This window comes from Sinohyriopsis cumingii, chromosome 12, assembly GCF_028554795.1.
Source record: "Sinohyriopsis cumingii isolate HCF-2022 chromosome 12, ASM2855479v2, whole genome shotgun sequence".
NCBI classification, from domain to species: domain Eukaryota; kingdom Metazoa; phylum Mollusca; class Bivalvia; order Unionida; family Unionidae; genus Sinohyriopsis; species Sinohyriopsis cumingii.
In genome coordinates this window covers 56,078,065-56,096,597 of record NC_142972.1, presented here as the reverse complement: position 1 = coordinate 56,096,597, position 18,533 = coordinate 56,078,065, and the positions used below count along the sequence as shown (strand labels likewise).

Genomic DNA, 18,533 nt, shown 5'->3' with positions numbered 1-18,533 from the left:
AGACAATATCCGAATAGCAATGTAAAAGCGAGCAAATTAAATCATACAAAGGGAAATATAAAAATGGATGGCTACCAATCATATTTCTTTGTTGGTGTTGTGCAAAATATAAATTACTATTGTTTTCGATGCAATTCAAAATAGTTCTAAACATGCCATAAAACCTAAAAGAGTGAATACCAAAATACCGTCTGACATGGCATAATACTTGCATGGACGAGCTTTCCTTGGTAACCAGGAGAAATCACTGTGCATGGAAGGAAATTTTAGGATAAGACAATTTTCAAGGTCAAGGTCTTATGTGAACATTGCGAGTGTTTAAATCCGAAAGATTTTTTCAATAATTAAAAATAGCGTAGTATGTCTTTATCTGCAAATCACATGTAAACTGCTTGTTTCATTTGATGCATAGTTCTGAAAATGATTCGTGCCTAAGTTTTACTCAGTCATCTTCTTTCGCGCCGTCCTTGATGATCAAAGAAGGCAGAAAAAACATGGGAATATTCAGCATGATATGCACGATACCTTGACCTTGGAAATGGTCTAAACCAGATTAGTTTTAATGTTCGATTCGCAGTGATTTCGTCTGGATTAGTTTTGATCTGTTGTCCTTACAATCGTGCTACCATGGTGGAAGGATGACTAGAATTAATTCAGCTAGGCAAGGTATGATATTAGAAAAATATCGATTTACATAAAATGGTGAAATAAATGACTGCTATTATGATGCGTATGCCGTTAATTATGACAGGACTTACGTTATAAGACATGTTTTGCTTGAATATATTTGCAAGTTTCAGGATAATATCCATAGTATTGTAGTGTTTCTGTTTTTTCATATTTACATAGTAGTACATGATAAAATCGATAATAGGACCAGACGTACTGCATGGACATGTGCATGGGATGCTTTTGTAAGAACTTGAAAAAAAAAAACGGTACTTCTTAAAAGGAAAATGTTAATAATGATATGTTTCGTTAGGAACCATGTTTTTAACGCAAATATTGGAGTTTAAAGAAATATTTAGTTGTATTATCAGTAATGTCAAAGATAGCAATGTGCTCCGTAACATGTTGTCGTCAAATCTGATTTTGACTCGTGATGCCAAATTCAGTGTGAAAATGATAAATACTTTTAGAAATCAATTTGCATCAAAATCCTAATAAAGAATCGCCTTAAATAAAGATGTGGTAACATATCATTTAATCGGAACGGGTATTACCTGCTGCAATGAAAATACGTTGAACTCTAGTAATCGTTTTATACAATATCATCATTCAAGGGTCGCGGGTTCGACACCCGCCAAGTCCAGCATGGGTCGGTTATTTCGGTGTGTTTTTGTGAAAAGCACTTAGCCTTACTTATATGTTGTGGTCTAGCCAATAATGTGTTAAAAGCGCTGTCCAAAAAAGCAACAACAGTAAAGCAACAAACAAACAACATCATTGGTAATGTTTAATTACTGACTTTACGAAAGGATATTTTATTCGGTCTCACCAGTACATTGGCCTCTTGAAACAGGTTTTTGCTCTGATATAGTATTTGTGGGTTCCCCACCTGGGTCATTATTTGACTGTGCGCGTGACTAGCATACATGTGTTGAACTTTCAATTTAGCAACATGTTTTATTTACAGGTCATGTAATGATTACGTTTCTTACGAGAATTCGTCCAAGTTTCAAGTCATAATCTGTTCAATCAACCTTTAGAGCTAGTTGAAAAGAATCAGTACTTGAAAAAGACAATGATGAAACGATACAAATATGACGTAGAATGTGAACGTGTTTATGTATTACTCTGTGTGTGTATGTGCGTGTGTGTGTGTGTGTGCGTTTGTGTGTGTGTGTGTGTGTGAGAGAGAGAGAGAATAATTTTTCTTTATTAAACGTATCCTTCCACATTCGACTGGATCAACATTGTTAGTTCGGTAACTGCACGGTAGGTTTTAGAACATATTCAATGTTTATAACAAAAATGTAACTTTTAAAGTTGCTGTGACCTTACTCTCCTTTGTCTGCTTTGGCTAATAGAATCCCCTCTCACTGTGTTGACTTGGACGTTTCCATTGATCACCTTCGTATACTTCCTGTCATATGTTCGAGTAAGTTTAATAAATGAAATTAAGTCATAATTCAACTTTAATATCAACTATATCAACTCTCTTAATTCTAAAAACTAGCTTGATCTACATATATAATATTATATATTAAATAGTTAGGTTCAAAAATTCCAGTTCAACTTTCCCTCGACTCAAAATCTGCTCTTGGGAAGAACTTTAGAAACTGAACTGTAATCTTGCGAAGAACATTAGAGATCGACAATTTAATTTATTTGGGGGGAAGGGAGGTTAATTATTGTTTTACAACCAGAATATTTTTCAATTTTTTCATAAAATTTAAAGACATTGTTTTTGCTTCTAGCTAATTTGATATATAGAACGAATTATTTTGTAATAGAATCTAAGCCAAAATAGTAATTTTTCAATCTATTTCTGAGTCGCAATTTATTTATTTATTGTTTTTAAAAATCCTAGCAAGAAAACAACAACAGAAAATTAAATATTGGTTCGCTCGCTGATTGAAGATATTCGTTTTATATTTCCAGTTGAGGCAGATCCTCTCATCAGCTTTACAATATGTACAGGAGATTTTTGAGTGGTTGGGACGAGAATTGCCACGACGAAAACGTAGACGTGGTCATGAGAGGCAGTGGGACCAAATTCATCGCCAAGAAAACAATGGATTGTAAGGTAAGATTCATTTTTCGTTAGAAGTGAATAGTGTTTACAGTAGAGTTAAGTGTCATAATAGTTTTGATCTGTGAGGATAGAAGTGATGAATATAAAGAGATCGGATGTATGTTTATCGTACTCATGTTTATATTTCACATTTTACAATGAAATTCCAAATAAGGATTTACTGGCATAAATGTATCCTAGGTAACCGCATAGATTTCAAGTTCAGAAACACGTGGACCGTAAAAGAAAGATAATACATATGCACGAAAACAATTTGAAAATTAGAGTTCACACAAAGCGTTTGATTTGAGATACCGTCCTGTTTTTATGCAGTGCAAAAGGACGTATTGGACAAACTAGAGTGTCCACAGTTCACGTTGGTCAGTTGCCCTATTGTATGAAAGACAAGCATATGAAAATCTTAATCTGAATAGTTTCTAGTATGTACAGCTGCCTTGTATCACAGCAAGTTTTAGTGCATTCTTAATGAACATGGCTGACACTCTGATCGTTTATCTTTACACTAAATTTTTTTGCTTTGGTACCCTTGATATTCTGTCAAAATTTGTCCGCACTTCCTTTGGATTGAAACATATTTTCCTACGGCCTTTTCATGATAACAAAAGATTTCTCCCCAGTAACTGAACTAAGCTGTAACTGAGAACAAATGCCAAATCTATTTTTAGCGTCGTGTAGTGACTGCTCCTACTGCGCCTGTAATAAGGAATTATTTGTAGGCTATATCTATGTGTAACAGCAACTTTTCCAGGGGAATATCCAGTTCTAAATTTAGAAATTATCTCGTGCGTTTATATATGCAGCGGAACTTGCTAAATATTTTACGCTTCTTAGTATCAGTGACATAATGTTATATCAATTCTTTACTTACTTATTACGTCGGATTAACTTACTCCTAATGTCGGATGGAGATCTCATACATTATTCCAGCATTCCGTTGGCACACACACACACACACACACAAACACACACACACACACACACACACACACACACACACACATATATTCATGATTAAATAGAGATAAACAGTTTATCAATATTTTTATTATGTATAACGCACACTTATTAAAGATATAGAAAATAAATAAATACATAAATAAATAAATTTTAAAAAAGTTCTTTATATATTCTTGACAAATGTATAAAAGTTCATCAGAACTCAATTTATATAATAAAGAATTATGGCTTGCATAATGCTTACTATCAAGTATTTTATTAATAATTAATCATATTATATTGATAATTCATTTAAAAATGCACTTTTATTTTTAAAGAATTAGTAAACTTATTTTTATGATATTAGTTTATATTTTACCAATAAAGTTAATCCTTATTTGATATGCTCTTTTCATGTTGTGTTTGATGTAATGCAGTACTCGGCCTGGCATTTACGAATATATTTTATTTAATAGCGTAACTGACTTACATATTTTACAATGGCACATCTTTATTCTAAACTGAATATTGGAACGTCTTTTAAACATAACATCTTGAGCATTTCAAACAGCGATAAATGTCACATACACGTTTTCTTTAAAATCATTTTTTTCCTTCCCACTTTAGGTCAATTGAAAAATGGTGAAATGCATGCACAGTGTGGGCATTGTAACTTTAAAATGGAATGCACGCATACACTTTTTGCTGTAGATCACATCATGTGGCTTCATTTTTTGTTCTCTACCTTTTCTGGAATTTGAAAAGATCATACGTCAGAAACTGCACCCTGGACTTCAGAGCTATTATGAGCGTTTTGCCTTTTCTGCCCGAATTAATTGTGAGTGGGTATTCGGCCTCAAGGGATAATTATATAGGCGTCAAGAGGTTAACAAATGCGGACAACCGGGCCTTGCACGGGAAATTCTATGTTACAATGGCCTTAATTGGGGATACGTGATAACATTAATAGAGTTAATTCTCTGTGAATCATTCTGGGTACGTACGGGAAATTGTATGCCCCAATTGTCAGTAAGTCTGTGATTTGTGATTTGTGATTTTGATTTTTAACGTAGCTTTAACAATGTTTCAGTCATATCGCTACGATGTCTGCAATGTGGCAGTTTATAGTGATGTCTAGCACTGGGGCATCATGCCGCAGACATGTAGCATGATGTCCCACCCAGTCACATTATCCTGACACCAGGCCGACCAGTCCTAACACTAACCTCTTAATGCTGAACGCCAAGCGAGGCAGCTGTTAGTACCATTTTTAAAGTCTCTGGTATGACTCGGCCGGGGATCGAACCCACGACCTCCCGCATCCAAGGCGGACGCTCTAACCACTAGGCCACCGGAGCGGTCGTCAGTAGGTTTAATATGGGGATAATAGTATAGCCTCAGAATGTGTAGCCTGAAAAGGGAAATTAACAATACATCGTAGATTTGAAGCTATAGTGACACGACATGTAAACGAATGGCTCAAACGATTTTATGGCCTCAAACAAGAATGTTAATGTTAATAGGTTCAGATACAATCGAAACAGACCATATATGCAATCCAGAAGTCGCTTTCCAGCACCCACAGTTTGATTACTATCCAGTCCCTGCATACTAACCACACACTCTACAATCCAGGACCCTCTTTTTGATTTATATCAAAATACACCTCCTGCACTCCACACTCCTGTACCCTCATAAAACCAAAATATACAATCACACAGGTAAGCACGGGTAGAAGTATTTATAGACACGCTACTATACCTTCGAACAAATATACTATACAGCTATACAGCTGTACAGTCAAGCATATCAGAGGGGTGAGGAGTTTTAAGCTTTAGTTCAAGACACAGACATACTTAGACAGGGTCCTGTGTGATACAGTGGTCCAAAATTCCCGCCTTTACTGATCACTGCCATCTCACCTCAATCCGCCAGGGTTCGTGTCTCGGGCTCTGCCAGTGTCGGTATGTGGGAAAGTTTGCCACGAGCGTCCCGTGAGTCGGTGGAACTTGCCGAGGTTTACCCCGAGTTCTTAATCCTCCAGTGATACTGGCTGCCATGCATAGCTGAAAAATAGCGCTAAGTCCAAAATGACAAGAACAACAACAAATACATATACATTTTGGCATTAATTCAAGATTAATAATATTGTATCTTAAGACTTCACGTCCAATCCTTTAGCACAGAGTTCTGCTACCACTGATGCACACTAAATTTCTGAGCTAATTTAATAATAACCATAATGTTTGACAAAACCAATTTTGTAATAACCTTTATCCAGAAACTACTACCACCACCACTACTACTACCACCATCACAACCACTACTACTACCACTAGTACTACTACTACTACTATTAATAATAATAATGATAATGTTTGTAATTCCTATAAGAAACGTCTATCAGTTGAAGTTCTGTCACTTTTACAAGTTTATGATGGCTAGAATTTCACAATTTACATGGCTAAACCAGTGGATCTTTGGCCTGCGCTACAGAAAAGATAATAGGAAAATGTCAAGGATTAATGATTAACGTTTTACTGTATTGATATGTAATGCAAACAGGATGCTTAATTATCAAAATAATGGACGTTTGTTCACTGTATGACAATACTACAGCAAAAGTCATACAGGTGATGTACGTTCGTTTACTCATCCTAAATTAAATATAAATTGATGTTTTAAAATGTAATAGTAATGTTGTTGAAGGAAGGTCTATTCAATCCTGAGTATATAATGCTCTGCAACTTAACTATCATAAAGAAACTTACAAACTAGTAGTATCGATTGCTATGGACCGTTACAGTGGTGGTAAGGTACTAAACTGGGTCAAGAAAATAGCATATCAAGTCTAATCGTCCCAAACTGGGTTGGTAAAATTTGTTTATCAACATGCGTAACTTTCGTTGTGACAACTCATCAAGCGACATTCAGCCCGGATTATCATATCATACTTTGAGTTTGATCTCGTCCAAAAACGTCAACGTACTTTAACATTGCTTTTGGCTTATGTGCTGCTCGGGGTGTGGATATAATGACATTCCAGAGGAATATGGATGCGTGAGGGTCCAAATAAAGTTAATATTCGCCATTTAAAGATATGTAACATAAAATTCTAAACAATGACACCTATTACTGAAATAGCCGGTTGTGAACGCTTACATGACCTGTATGACTTTTACTATTATTAAGTTCCTTATATATTTCTTTCAGTTTTCCATATTAGTGACGAAATCCAGCTTATTGGATATAATTTAAAATGTTCCTCGACTATGTTACTAATGTAATGCACTAACTTGGACATAATCAAGAATCCGTTAACAGTTGCATCTGAACTGGGCATGGAGTGCGAGTGATCTTTCCGAAATCGATCCAATGACACTTGTTTGATTTGCAATCTTACTATAAAACCCAAAGGCGGAGCTACCAAAATATTTTTTTAGGCTATAACGCCGCTGCTACTTTCTGTTGAAACTATATAACATTAGTCACTGCATATCAAATCGGAAAGAAAAGATCAGGGTACAAATATTAATGCTTTTCTCATGGACTACAGTTTAACGCAGTAACAGCTGATTTATACATTTAAGTGTAGTTATGCCATTAACGATCGAGTCTTGTAATTGTCTTTTATACACAGTTGTTTTGTCCTGTTTCAATATGCATTAAATTCTACTAGCCAACCAGGCAACTAAGTTACCTGCACACATACTTACCTACACGTCTATTCACCTACACAGAGCAAAGGGAACTGTATCTTAGACAACAGACTAAAGAAAAAAGAAGGAAAACCAATCTCAGATTGACATAATTAATTTATGACAACACGTTTATCTGACAGTTTGCTTCAAAACCAGTATGCAGATGGTAAATATCGTCGTCCATCATGATTTTATCAGCAATATAAGTCAATATATCATAAAATGACTCTGACAAATTTCTCGCGTTTTTATTGGTCAAAAGGAGACAAGCATGAGTGTACCCAGCCAGTAGGATATAAGCCCGACCTATTGTTTATAAAAAATGTATTCCAGTATAACGTTTAACTCAAAATTCTAGTTGAAGTTGTTGGTTTCTCTTCTTTCTCATACTCCTCACATTAGGCTACAGTGGGTTACCTTCCCGTCCTTGGATAAAAACACCGCTACAGTGTGCAAATCAAGTTGTAAAATAGAGACCGAAGAAAACCTTAGCTAATTTTATGACAATTTAATTTTGATTGTATTATCACATTTGTGTCTTTGGTACTGTAAGGGAGATGTTGAATAATTTCCGGGAGAAAAAAATCAGCTCCTATATTAGTGCTGTATTAATAAATTTATTATATTTCCCAGTCCTAAAATATATTGATTTCCGATATCATGAAAATCATAACATTATCTATAAATTACGATTTAGTTTCAATTTATTTACTTGTTACGTTTTACTTTGCATACTGCATCTTGTGTATTTGTTCTGTTTTCAGAATATTTCGACAAAATCCAATGAGAGAATCATCAGACATGCCCGCTCTAAACGCACAGTGGATAAGAAAGCAAAAAGAAGAAAAGGTCTTAAAAGTCAGAATCCTGATGGGAATGCCTACATTTTCATAAAAATTAATTTAGAAACAAACCCTGCTTCTGCTAACCATCAGTGCAAAGTTTAATGAACTCTTACTTTACAAAACACATCAAGGTATGGTTTTGTATTTGCAACAATATCCGCACTTTCAATACGTATATCAAACATTAGTCTTTAACGGATTTGATTAATAATGTATTTGAGGCTTGAGTTTAGAAAAGAGAATGTGGAAATAACTCTCCGAAACACAAAGTAAAACAAAGAAAATAAAAGCATGCACCAATGGTCCCATTTGTAATCGGAAAAATGCAGGCATGGTTTGGATTATCGATTTGTGATCTCTAAAGATAAGATCAAAAGAAATATATGTTTAAATGAATGGAATATGTGTGGCCAGTTCTGGGTTCAAGTTGGCGTTTAACGCAAACTTATGGAGTGCATGGATCTATCCGAAAAGGGAGTCGAGGAGACGAATTTACTTCTTGAAAGTGCAGAGCAAGGATGTACATTCCTTCTTGGAAACCTGAGACAGTAAAGAAAGGATACATTCTTAACATCTACAATATTGTATTTCTTTTAAGTGCATGTATAGATATTTAGTAATATGTGGGTAAATTATTTTGAAATATCAACTGAAATATGAGCGTGTCTGTGATAAAAGCAAATCTTTGGTTCTTTGCCAAGCAAATGTGTTTTCGTGCCAGAGACCATATTGGGAAATATGTATTTGAATAGAGTTATCTTTCACCTGTATATGCATGTATGTCTCAACGTTTCTCACCGGAATTACGTTAGATTCAATGGAGTTGTTCAATATTGGTTTATCATAGATTTTAATGGCCAAGCATAATATCCAAATTATATGACAATGTGTGGAATATATTTGAATCAATTGTGTCATCTAATTGGTGCATTATATTCCTGAAATTATTCATCTATTTTCCAGTGGCTTTAAACAATATTTACAGAATATGTGTAATATATCCGGTATTATCACATGTAAGTGTGAATTCTATTGCGGAGCATTCAGTCTGATTTTATCGAAGATGAAACAAAATCAGCCATATTGGATACAGTGATATAAGAATAACTTTTGTTTTAACACCAAAATCATTCACGGATGTGAGAAGTATATATCCAATTTCATTCAGAATACAATAATTCTTGCAAAGGTTTCAGGGATTTGATGGGGTGTTTCATTTCTGGATTATATTGTCCGTTTTGCAGAAAATGCCTCTCGTTTCACCAGGTAAGATATACCGTATGCTTTAGAACAGTGGTTCCCAAAGTAGGCGGTACCGCCCCCCCCCCCCCGGGGGGGCACCGAGGTGGATGCTAATGTTTAGTAATGCTTTTAGGGGTAAGATGGGGCGCTCATGATAACCAAGGGGGCGGTGGACCGAAAAAAATTGGGAACCACTGCTTTAGTACATACGAGTAAATAGGTACGTAACAAACTGTAGTTAGATTGGTAGGCAGGTACTTAAATAAGTACCTATACGTTTCCTTTGAAAGACAATGCGGGGAAAAGTGTAAGAGAATGTATTCGGCCATAAAATATATTTTTTATAACAGCATATGCATTTCAACAGTCTCTTGAATAGGCACTATATCACAGTTTCTTGTTTTGTCTAGCTTAATGTGCCAGTCGCATATTCACACATTTCAGAGTGACTCTAATTTTAATTAAACTGGAATATAGCTCGGAGAGCTTAATTACGGAAACTGAAAAGTATTCACCTGATTGTAAACCTCCTAGTTACAGGTTACAATTGTCTGTAATAAGAGACTTTCCATTATCTTCCGTTTTCTTTTTATCATCTGATAAGAATCGTAGTTGATGTCAACATCTATCAATTAAACCTCTGTCATTCGAATAATAAAGGATGATATCAGTTGAAATACATGCTTATTATTGGTCTCAAGATTTCATTGTTTTCATATTCATAAAATTCATAAATCCTAAGAATTCAAACATCGCTCATATGAATACCGCGCACCACCACAGGTCACAGGTCTGTTCAGACTATACAAAACAATACTTTTTGAAAGTGAAACATGCTGACGTTTATCTAAAATATATCTTGGATGAATTCATTTTGCATGCAGATGAATTAGATGGAAGATGGAGCAACAAGCTTGATGCGGATAAATAGCTAATTAATCAATGTAATTTCTTTTTGAAAATGTTCCTGTATATATAGGAATATGTTGTATTGAAAATTGTTCTACTGATATAAATGTGAACAGCATGAATATCGAGTACATGTATCAGCGTTTATTTGATAAACATTAAAATTAGCTCTTAGATTAAATAACATTTTCTTTAAAAACAGAAAAGAACTCATTGCACACATGAACTGTGCAAATTAGTTCCATGTTATCATTATGATTCACGATGACGAACGAACAAGTGTCACCAGCAAACGCTAAGCATTCCAGTAGCGAGTACATTTGTGGGTGGACGAGGTTGGAGGGCGTGCGTTAGGCCGGAACCTGACTTATTGCAAGTTCTGAATCTAAACAACATTCCTTTTCATTTTGGTTCGTTTATTAAGTAAGCAAACCAATTAGTCTCGTCATTAGCGAGCTGCATTTAAAGTTAGCAGCACAATAGATCAATGCATGGAAATGATTACCTTTGGATTACTTCACCAAAAGGATAAGTTTTTCGGAATATGTAAATAACTCGAGCATACTAAACTTAAATCTATTTCCGATAACGTGGTATTAATAGTTTTCTACGTTTTACAGTGTATAAGATCCAAAGGAAAGCTTTTAAGTTTGATTTATAAACATTTTATTTTTCACACTCGCCCGTCTCTTTGCATATGTGTACTTTACGTTAAGCCTAGTTCTCTGCATTACTTAAAGAAATAATCAGAAGGCAATTCAGATTATCTTGGAATATGTTTGCGCCAGGGTACCGGGAAAATATCACAATTTTAAAAACAGATTATAATTAACCTGGCAAAATACCTTTAATGAATATTGATCTGCATTTTACTTTTTTCCATGGTGTTGAGTACTCTACCGGGATAGGGAGTTTGAAGAATGTATAAATGATGAACCGGAGAAAGTAGATGACTAGAAATCGGAGACTAAGAGAATAAAGATGACAGAATAATTATGATGCACATTAGAATTTGAAAAAGTACTTAAACTATACCTATCAAAGCTATTTTATGATAGCTTTAACTCTGCGTGCCTCTTACCATTTTAGTTTGAAAAGAGGAGGAACCCTAGAGTATCTGTCAAGTTGATAAAATTCATGGTAATCATAATAGTTACACAGAGTTGATATAAAGCCTGAAAATATTCATATTGTAATGTTTTCAATGACTGTACAAACATGAAAGACGAAGTATTTATTTTTCAATTGTTTAGATGTTGAAAGTGATTGTGATAAAATCAAAAGAAAGGTTATCTTTCTTTTCTTGTTATGTTGAAACAACCATTTATTTCACCCCAAATGTATGCGATCAAAAACTCTATGACTATTTCATATTATATAAAACCATATCATATCCTTACATTAAAACACTTGTACAGAAAGCTAGAAATTACTAACGTTAGAAATGTATCGTACGTAGTTCTTTTAATGAGGCAATGAATATATGTCTATCTGCCTACCTACCTACCTATCTATCTATCTATCTATCTATCTATCTATCTATCTATCTATCTATATATATATATATATATATATATATATATATATATATATATATATAATATGATACTCGTATAGTCTTGCAGTCATTAATATTTTACTGAATGTTTGAAAACTATTGTTTAATATTGATTGTGTTATATATTCTTCGAAATAAGGTCATTAAGTTTTATAACCGTTTATCATATAAGATTAATCTTACTATTTAGGTAGAATCAAAAACATCACCGTGACTATATACATCTAATATGTACCTTTTACTGCTTGATTGCTTACTTTAAATGAATTCCTATTTCTTTAGTTCTTAAAACCAAATTCATGGCTGTATGGGTTTCAATACATCATTTTATATCTGGTTTTTAATTATATCTTTGACATAAATAAGACCAAATAAAACAATATGTGATGTTCTGGTTACCTGACCCACACTGGTTTTAACGGCGAAGACTGCATCTAAAGAAAAATAAAATCACTAAAATTTTGAAGGAACAAATATTGCATGAGGAAAACATTGAGAAAAGTATGTATTTTGATCGAAGTTAAATATAGGATGCAAATTATGCTTATTCTATATTCTGTGCTTCATTTAAATCCGTCCGGACAAAAACCAAAACAATAAAAATGTGTATACTGACATACATACCTTAAATATTGTTTCAATGTAAATATAACTATACATATTGTTGTATTTGGCCTAAGATGGAACTTTGCCAATTGGATTTTCATATTCATATATATATATATATATATATATATATATATATATATATATATATATATATATATATATATATATATATATATATATATACACGACCGTATTGGGTAAGCATCCTTGTTTAGTTAAGATAAATACATGTACTCGCTTGTCAATTTTTTCCACTGTTTTGATAGGCGTTACTTCCGTAGCTCCCTCTTATCTAGTTAGTACTTGTAACAACTGCTGTTTATGTACCAAGTTGTTATTATTTACCGTTGACAATACAATGAAAAAACAAAACATGTTTAGGCAAATGTAAATCTATACTAGATGAGACGTATAGAGCCTAACTATTGATTGTCATAACCGAATTACTTTAGTCACTTGAGTGCGATTTATATAATTCTTGAAATAGATCATTATTTAAGTATGTATCTGACAGACGTTTAGTCTTTCTCCATAATACAATCTAGTTTACTCAAGCGATTTTAGATTATGCAATGCTTAAATCAATGGAATCGCTTTCAGGAAGATTTGCGACATTTCCTATGATTTTTATGCACTTAGCTTCTTCACCTAAAGACCCTAATTTCGAGTTGCAATGAAATCAGAAGAACGTTATCTAGGAATACAATATTTCATCAATATGTACGGTTCCATCTAGAACCTAGATACCTAGATCACCCATAAGCTGGTAAGGTTGGTGTTGGCATTCATTGTCAGTTTATAACCTTCTGTGGGATAATGCAAATATTTCATGCAATATTGATCTAGTATGTGTTTACTGGTTTAATAGTGTAATTAATACCATTTTGCCGTACTCTGCCCCATAACTGAATTACCAATTTAGACATCAAGTACCTAAAAGTATTAAGGTGACACGATAAATGGCCTTTGACAGAAGTAGTAAATTGTTTATTATAGAAAAGCATTTATCACTTTAGATTCAATTCAATACAGTATCGCTTAGCATGGAACTGTTCCTTTATTGTGAACAAACGCATCAAATGAATTCCTTGTCTTTATAAATATTACACACGCGGCAAGACATTTTGTAGCCGAAGTTTGCAAAACAAACATTCCGATGAGACTAATTTCTTAGAAGACAAAATTAACCGAAATCAAAGAGTACAAAGTTAACGCATGCAGTCTGAAAAGTAAGCAAAAGTGACGATCTTAATGATGTTTCATTCAATAGGGGCCTCCATTAAGGGAAGATATTTTGTACTGCAGTAAGTGGTGTTAATCAACCATCGAAAAGGAATATGTTTGTTCTTGGAATTCACAATCGAATTGTAGCTTCTTCCATCATATTCTGTATAGTCATATGGGAAAAGGAGATACATAGAATGACATTCTGTTTGTAAACAGTTTCGTATGCTTATTGTTGCTTACTGTTTACAAACAATTTGACCTTCTCGGTTAGATAGATACCTTTTTCCTCAAGGTTTTTATACTGTTACACTATTTCAATGATCTCAACTACTAAACGAAGTTGTTGCTTCATTTAAGCATCCATCCACTCTTACTTCACTCGATAAAAAATTTCCAGACAAATCCCCGTCTTTAATACAATCCAAGTCTTGTTTCTGAGGCTCAATGATAATAGGTTAATTGGGTAAATTTATATGTCTGCGTAATATGTAATATTCGGTGGAATAATGTAACGTTTTTATAATATAGATACATGGATTTTCAATCAGGCAAAACTGCTCATTGTTTTCGTACAAGGTTCCAAGGGCAAGGTTTCTTTTAAAAGATCTACTATTTTAATTGCTTGCTGAAAGCTATTTCATACACTTCCATTAAATTGCATAGAGGCATTATTGATTCAATTTTTTATCAGATCATATATCAGAATCTTTTGAACAATAGGCCTATCCATTAATATTTTTGAATAATCATGCTCCGAGGTTATGTTCAAGGTTATTTTATTTGTCAATTTAGTACGCAGCCTAGAGATTTAAAACCAGAGAACCTTTCAGATAATGTGTCGTAATTAGTTTGCTGAAAAATGCATCACACTTTCAGTCCTCGTGAAACAACACAACTAGTATTCAAAATGTTAATGACGGACTCTCCGTCTCATTTACCATGATGTATAGTGTCGATATGGAGCTATCAACCAATCACTGAAATCCAAGAAGTTACAAATTAGCCGTTATGGGAATGCCACCACTGACTAACCAATCGGGAGACAAAGTTTTACTAATTATCGGCCTATGATATTGGCTTTACAATTTAGGGCTACTAGCAGCAAAATTATTTAGACGCTTTTTGTTTTTGCATTATTCAGTTACATTTGTCTCGTACCACGCCAAATCTGTGATCATTTATGTTGCTATGGATTTGGTGTTCTAAAGAACAGGAATACCAGTTGTTTAGTGCTGAGGCTATTGGATGAAAATGCATTGCCCAAAACCACATAGCGGTGTCGTTGTGGTAACCATTTATATTTTTAAACCTTGTTTTTCTCTTGGTTTGCTGATATTTAGTACATCTCGTATCATGTGAATCAACTGTTCAACCTGTGCTCAAAGTATTTATTTTCTGTGAATGTGTGTGTGTGTGTGTGTGTGTGTGTGTGTGTGTGTTTGGAAATTGTATCTGAACGTTATCCTGTTAACATCCTACATATTACTTGTATTCCTTCTCTTGGTACCAGAAAGCACAAATATTTGTGATATCTTTGATAGTAACAACTTATTTTTCAGGATACGGATGTTTTATCCGCCTGAAACTATTCATCATTTCATGTAATAAATGGGCGGAAAAATACATATAAAATTAGTTTTCTAGATGTATTATTTCGATTAAATTCGATTATAATCGGAAGTGTCTCAAGCCAGATATTGCGAAATCGTAATTTGACGACAAACGTTTGAGACATTTTATTAAACTAGGCTTTGTCATATGAACAATGAGATTGAGAGTCGGATCTCACAATATCAAGGACTCCATCCGATATAACAGGTAGAAAAGAAAGAATACCATGTCTTATGCATATCATTTTATATTTCACCTATATATGTTATACAGTCGCTAGATCTATAAACGTAACGACAATGAAAGTATTTGCACAAATGTGTTTCGTTTCTTCTTTGACAACTTTGAGTGCGTGATAGCGTAACATTTTGGATTACGTGGAAAGACATAATAAGAGTACATACTAAAATAAGTTAAATAAAAAACTTCCGTGTGACTCATATTGGTATGTATACCACTTACCACATGAAAGGAATTTCTTTGGAAACACGAACTTCTATTTTATGTGTTTAGTCATCTTATGGCAACGTGTACCATACCCCTTATTATAGATCTTGCTTTATTTTCTGACGCACTTCTGCTTCAGCTATCCCGCACGTTATATATTTTTTCTTCTATACCTACAGGAATCTATTTGGCAGGTTAGTGTAATTTTATTTTAGTGGATACCATTGTGCATTGCAATGAAATGAATTTGTCTATGAATATTTACATGTGTTTCTTAATCGGTATGAAATACGTTTTTTTTTTATATATTAAATATAAATCCTGCCTAATTTCAATATATGTCTGATTATCTGCTGATCTAAATGTGTTGTCAGGCTACACCTATGTACTAATAAGAAATTATATAATTTATGTAAGATATATGTAATCGACGCTATGTTTTTCGCATGATTAAAAAATGATGCGGTAGTAGCGTCAGGTCTTTAATTTTCTCCATATTTCCGTCCCTAATTTATAAATGCCATGGACCCACAACGATCTCAGTCGTTAAACCTTTAGTTAGAAAAATAAGTAAATTACCTTGTGATACAAGCGCTCCCCATCTATCCATAACAAGTGTTAACATTTCTCGGAAACTTGACATCCTAGAAGTTCGGATACAAGTCTGAGTGTAACCTTAAAAGTGCATGAATTATTTTGCACGATATAAATCGGATTTTGGCTGAAAAGGTAAACCTAAATTGTTGTGTTTACAAAATCAATGAAAATTCTAATGGAGACTGGACAATTGGAGACAATAAGCAAACATTCTGTTTCTCAGGTGATTGTTATCATCTTTGACTTTTGAAAATATTTAAATTAAAAAATTCGTTCATGTTTTCAGTTATGATCAAGAATTCCTAACTCACATCTCGTGGAAATAATTAAGAAATGCGATTCAGTGTCAACAATGTCTTTCGTTATTTTTTATAATCATATTGATTTATAACATTTCATCGAATAGAAAGAAAATGTATTTGTTTTTGATTGTTTTGGGAATACTATATAGGGATGCGTTATTCCAATAATAATTTAAAATACATCTTTAACGATTGATTAGTAGTGTAACAGGACGAAGCCTTGTTGGGTTGGATTTAGCGAAATCACTAAGTGCAAGTTCGTGAATGAGATGTTTATTTATAAGGCAATTGAACGATGAACTAATTTGAAACCATACTCGTGCGCATAAAGCCCAACAATGGCTTTAACTGAATGGGGAATACCTAGTTCAACAACTGATGTAAAGAAATCATATCGTTCCAGAATGGATCTAATCAAGACATGTAACTACAACGAATAATCAAATAAGCGTCAAGGTATGAAACAAATACGAGTTATATTTAATCTATCACCACGGATAATCACTATAGCATTTACACATAAATATGAACTGTGCGTGATAAAGAATAAAAAAAGGTATCAAAGTATGGGACTTAGGTACTACTATGAACAATTTATTATTCTTTACAAATGGTGATCAATGTAAAGAATTTTGTACAAAAAGTAAGATCGACGTGTTTAGCTAATATTCACTCGTATAGTGATAGTGAATATTGAGTCAAGAAATGGAACACGTGTACGCCATGGCCTACACCTATCACGACATACTTCCGGCTCCACAGCTCTCGTCGCATTGTCAAGGAGCTGCCGCGCATAACCCGCCGCTAACAGTCTGCCAAAGCGTCCCTCAAAAGCCTCCTTAAGTCCCAAAGATTTGTTATAATACTGCAAGAAAACCAATTCCTTTCTTTGAGCCAACTTCTCCATCGACGGCAGCATACTGGCTGCACGAAACCACACAGCTCAACGACTCCTCATCAAAAGAACATCTTAAGGTATGACAGACGAGTAGTACACGAGACAAGGTTAAATGTGATTACAATACATTAAGTTACGTTACCTTCGTTACACTTTAATTCATTTCACCAGAACTATTGTACAGAGATTATTTTTATGATAATAACAACAATATTACATGAATCCGTGTCCTATAAGAATTATGTCATTGAATTATACGAACACGAACATTACGCATCATTTAATGTATACAATGCAGTCTTGCATTTAGTTGTTCAGTTATGAAAATTGCTACCTTGAAAAATAGTACAGTTATATATATATATATATATATATATATATATATATATATATATATATATATATATATATATATATATATATATAACATAGGTCTGACAGGAAAATTGGATAGCTTTCTGACAAAAGTCGTCATATTGTTATAAAAAAGGACAGCTCTACAAGTGCCCTGCTTGTGGTTGAAACTCCACAGCCACAGAGCTTGAGGTAATCGGGTTTCTCACTGCACTTTGCCCGTGCATCATTGCGTTAACAGAACTCGATAAGTTGAAATAGCTAGAGACGAAAATAAACCAACATCGGGTAAGGCTGTACTTCGCAACTACATCGAGTATATTTTCATTGATACATATTGCATTGACATTACGTACATGCTCGTCCATGACAGTATTACAATTAAATGGTCAGATAAAGACTACACGACGATAGAGTTCAAATCAACCCATATATGTTTACAAAAGAAATAGTAATTACGCTATAGATTTATTTATCATGCAAACACACGTTCCACGGGAGAAAAACAAATATGGTGTTAACTTAATATAGGTTACAAC

The 18,533-nt window shown here is 33.8% G+C and overlaps 1 protein-coding gene across 1 annotated transcript in view; it reads left to right on the top strand.

Annotated features, from left to right (window-relative positions):
• The first annotated feature begins 404 nt into the window (after positions 1-404).
• Positions 405-18,533, top strand: part of LOC149786503 (baculoviral IAP repeat-containing protein 7-like) — a 74,155-nt gene continuing 56,026 nt past the window's right edge. Inside the window, exons 1-3 of the mRNA XM_089976980.1 lie at positions 405-666; positions 2,605-2,749; positions 8,160-9,506. The gene's annotated coding sequence lies outside the window, so the exon portion shown is untranslated. The remainder of the gene's footprint in view (positions 667-2,604; positions 2,750-8,159; positions 9,507-18,533) is intronic.